The sequence below is a fragment of the Gossypium arboreum genome, chromosome 12 (assembly GCF_025698485.1).
Source record: "Gossypium arboreum isolate Shixiya-1 chromosome 12, ASM2569848v2, whole genome shotgun sequence".
In the NCBI taxonomy this organism is placed as follows: domain Eukaryota; kingdom Viridiplantae; phylum Streptophyta; class Magnoliopsida; order Malvales; family Malvaceae; genus Gossypium; species Gossypium arboreum.
Window position 1 is genome coordinate 82712798 of NC_069081.1, and position 4927 is coordinate 82717724.

The window sequence follows — 4927 nt, forward strand, 5'->3', positions numbered from 1 at the left end:
GTTGAGCAGGACATGGCAGTCATGGAGAACCTTTCCCAGTGGAGTTTCAAGTTCCTGACTAATAGTGAGCTTTGGAGCTCTTTATAACTGTGATAAAATCAGTAACTCTTTTAAGAAATATATAAGGAAGACTAAGTACTCATAATGAATTAGCCTGAAATTAAAAATTGTAAAATAGTAATTATAAAACCTAATAAAAATAAGGTGAAAGAAAAATAAAAAGTAGTCTTAAAATAAAATAAAAGTGAAAACATAAAATAATAAATAAAAAATTTTAAACATCTTCATCGCTAGATGGTTCGTGAGGTGGGGGTGGTGATGAGATGTGGAAGTGCTGACAAATCTGCTGTAGAGTAGCATCAATGTTATTGAAGTGTTGAAAACACTGTTGCTCGAATCGGGTAACGCGCTCAACGATGTCAGCGTATGAACCCGCCGCATGAACTGGACGAGGGGGTGGTCGTGGCTGAGACGGTGGATCCTTATTACATGGAGGGACATCATTAGTAATGTCCTCAGGATCCTCCTCCTCAGTGGATTGGGCTAGGCAATACTGAGGAGGGTGGGTTCCTCAGCGCTTCTCGATCATCCTCATACTAAGCATGCTCGAGATGTCCTATGGGGACATCTAGTTCATGAGAGTGAGGGAGGATGATTGGGCTGCTGTGTTGAGGAGGCCGAAGTGCCGAGCCAACCGCGTCACATAAGGCCCGATAGAGATGACCCTTTTCCTATGCCGCTCCGTCTGATGTTGAATGGCGAGGGCAATAAAATAGGTAAGGTCGAAGGAGTGCCCATGCGACATACACCATAGAAAGTAGGCATCATGAGTGTTAACGACGCTAGTGCTCTCTCGCCTTCCTGTTAACATGTGAGCTAAAATGGTGTGTAGGTACCTCAGAGATGGAGGGATAGCCGATGCCTTGGAGCGGCTAGGATTGTAGGAAGCAAAGCCAGGGGCGAGGGTGTTCCAGCACCATGAAGGAGAATGATGGATGTGGCGATTGAAAGTGTAGAGCTCATTTTCCTCCATGAACTCTTTCGTGTAAAGACCCAGTGCGGTACCGAACTGTAGGACGCTCAACTGGCAGACTAGACTACCAAGGCGATATTGGACCATTCTCGGATCATCAAAACGGGTCATCACGGTTTGACGATAAAATGTTGAGCAAAATTCCATCGTGAGCTCGAGATATGTTGGCTCAACAATCTCGAAGAAAAGTCCCCAAGGATCGGTGGTGAGGAGGGCCCGAATTGCACCAGCAAGTTGAACTTGTTCTAGCGCGGTCCAGTCTATATAGCGGCCCAGTTCCAAGGGTCGGGCCTGTAGAATCTGAAATAGTTTCTCTTAATTGCTTGGTGGAAATTAGAGGAATGGATGGCAAATTTCTGTGGTAGGTCCCGAGGATAACGCCCCTTTCCATTTTTTCAAAGCGGGGATGGCAGTCTTCTTGCCACGTGAGGTAGACATAATGTACCTGTAATAGAAATTGAAATGGACTGTGAATACTTTCCATGAGGCTTACATATTAACCTATACTATAACAACCAAAATGAATGTGCTAAATAACCCTATGAGAATTAGTAATGGAGATATCTAAAGAATGAATTTGTGTGGGGTTAATAGCATGAAACTCATAGAAATAATGAATGAATGTAGCCTAATACACTGACTAAGAAAATAAAATATTACCAAAACAAAACTTAAAAACATAAATTTATCTACTATTCCAACTATTAATGTGCACATAAAATAGTCAAATGGAGCATAAAAATCATGAAAAAAGAAAAAATAATTGAAGAAGATTGAGATAAAAGAGTAAACAAAAGCAAGAGGGAGGAGCTTAGGCGTAAAAAATGTGGTTGAAGGCGGCGCATGGGCGTGGAAGGAGGCTGTGTGAATCTGTAGCGGCTAGGGTTAGGGATTTTGGGTGCGGAAGATGATGAATAGTGAAGGGCATTTATAGATTTTGGGACACACCGCCAGGGGACACGCCCGTGTTCCCCAATTTTTACCCATGTGATTCGCGAATTTTGAATTTGGGTGCATCTGAAAATTGACCCATGCCCGTGTTCCTTGGACGTGTGGGTTCACACGGCCGTGTCACACGGTTGTGTCTGTCTTCGTTCGCTTCTCCCACGCCCGTGTATGTAGGCTCATGCCTATGTTAATCTGACAAGTTCGACCACGGGTTCTAGACACGGTCGTGGCAAATGCTCGTGCTTTTTTTCTCAGGTTCAACCATGGTTCTACGACACGCCCACGGTCCTAACGCATGGTCGTGGTGACTTATCGCATCCCGTGTTAGGGAAAATTTTGCCCTGCCGTGTGTGATTTAGAAAGCCTGCGTTCCATGAGTCGGTTAGTATGTTAGATGTTAAAACTAAAATTTAAAGAAATTAATATTGTTAGTGCTCGGATTGCCTCCCGAGAAGTGCTTATTTATAGTCTAAGCTCAACTTACCTCTCTGGTGAATGGTCATGGTGGTTCGAGGAGTTTATACTCCTCATCCCCTACTATGAATTTTATCAGCATAAGGTTTAAGACTAGTACTATTTACCTTCAACGTGCCAAATTTGGGGTGATTTACCTCGACCATACCATATGGAAAAATGCTAGTTATTGTAAGAAGGGTTTCTTCATTCGATTCAGAAGTGGCGATTTGAGGATCTGCTGCATCTAGTAGTACTTTGTCTCCAACTTGAAGTTGATTTTTGGAAGAATTAGGCTCATCATGGTGTAGTTTTGGTTTATCGTGTTTTCTCGGTTTATGTGTCCTCCATTCATCTAGCTCCTTGATTTGTAACCTTCGTTCTTTATGGATGGGTTCTTTGTTTTGCTTGGCTTATGTATGTTTTTCGAACCTGTTTCCTGATTTTAGCCGAATGATTTGTACAATCACCTTCGATTTTAGATGTGTTATTCAAATTACGGGCTTGAAGGGTGATTGTTTCATCTCCCACACGAAGTGTGAGTTCACCTGTGCCAACATCAATAATTGTTCTGGCGGTTGCTAAAAAGGGTCTTCTTAAAATTAAGGGTGCGTTATTATCCTTTTCCATGTCTAGAACAACAAAATCTACTAGGTATATAAATTTATCGATCTTCACAAGAACATCTTCAATGTTACCCCTAGGAAATCTAATGGTTTTATTAGCCAATTGAATGCTCATCCTAGTTTGTTTGGGTTTCCCTAGACCTAGTTGCTTAAAAAATTTGTAAGGCATAACATTGATACTAGCCCCTAGATCAGCCAACGCATTATTAACATCTAAACTACCAATTAAACAAGAAATCGTAAAACTCCCTGGATCTTTTAGTTTGTTGGGTAGCTTATTCTGAAGAATGGCTGAGCAAACCGTGTTCAGCTCCACATACGACCTTTCATCTAACTTTCATTTATTGGCTAGAAGTTCCTTTAAAAATTTGACTGCGTTCGGCATCTGTGAAAGTGCTTCAATAAACGGTAGGTTAATATGTAGTTTCTTTAAAATTTTAAGGAATTTACCAAATTGTTCGTCTGAGCGGTCTTTCCTTGTAGTATTGGGGTATGGCACACGAGGTTTATATTCTGTACATACCGGCTTTGGGTCATTTTGGCCGACCTCATTCTTACCTTTGCTTACCACCGTTTCTGGCCTTGGTTTTGCAACTAACCCTTCCTCAACTTGAATGGCAATCACGTTGAGTTGGTCCTTGGGTTAGATTCAGTGTTGCTTGGCAGGCTACCTTGTGATCATTCAGAAATTAACTTAGCGAGTTATTCAATCTGAGTTTCGAGCCCCTGGATTGATGCTTGTTGATTTTTGAGTGCTGTCTCAGTATTCTGAAAACGAGTTTTTGACACTGAGATGAATTTGGTTAGTATCTCCTTAAGGTTCGGCTTCTTTTCTTAATGATAAGGTGGTTATTCAAAACCCGAAGGATGTTGTGGCCTTTGATTTCCTTGACTGCCCCGCAGAAACTGGGATGGTTCCTCCAACCTGCATTATAAGTGTTACTATATGGGTTATTTTGGGATCTAGAGTTATTATTACCCATATATTGGACTTGTTCCTCCTCGATGCTAGGGTTGAAAGGTTGATATTCTGTGCATACTCCTCCTCCATTCGAATCGCACCTCATAACTGGATGTACCTGAGTAGAACCACACAAACCGTCAATCTTTTTATTTAAGAGTTCTACTTGGTTAGATAGCATAGTAACTGTGTCGAGGTTGAAAACACCGGCTACTATTGTCGGCTTTGTTCTCATAACTTGCCACTGATAGTTATTTAGTGACATCTCCTCAATAAATTCGTAAGCCGCCTCAGGTGTTTTATTATTGATAGTTCCTCCAGCAGCTGCATCAACCATTTTTCGAGTCGAAGGATTCAGGCCATTATGAAACGTTTGAACCTGTAGCCAAAGTGGTAACCCATGGTGAGGGCATTTTCACAAAAGGTCCTTATATCTCTCCCATGCATCGTAGAGTGTTTCTAAATCCATCTACACAAAAGAAGAGATATCATTACCTAATTTAGCCATTTTAGCCCGTGGAAAATATTTTAATAAGAACTTTTCGGTCATTTGTTCCCAAGTAGTGATTGACCCTCGTGGTAACGAGTTCAACCATTGTTTAACTTTATTTCTCAAAGAAAAAGGTAATAACCGAAGGCGAATGGCATCATTAGAAATTCCATTGATTTTAAATGTATCGCAGAATTCCAAAAAGTTTGCCAAGTGAGCGTTGGGATCTTCATCCTGAAAACCATCAAACTGAACAAATTACTATATCATTTGAATTGTGTTAGGTTTCAGTTCAAAAGTATTTGCAGCTACAGCAGTTCTAACTATGCTTGATTCAATTCTTGTTAAAGAAGGTTTAGCATAATCATACATAGTGAGCAGAGCAGGATTCTGATTTACTAGATTAACAACAATCG

At 41.0% G+C, this 4927-nt stretch overlaps 1 non-coding gene across 1 annotated transcript; it reads left to right on the top strand.

The window, feature by feature from the left end:
• Positions 1-4416: 4416 nt before the first annotated feature.
• On the top strand, positions 4417-4523 carry LOC128286215 (small nucleolar RNA R71). Its single transcript, XR_008276759.1, has one exon. It is a non-coding gene; the product is annotated as a small nucleolar RNA R71 (small nucleolar RNA).
• The last annotated feature ends 404 nt before the right edge of the window (positions 4524-4927 follow it).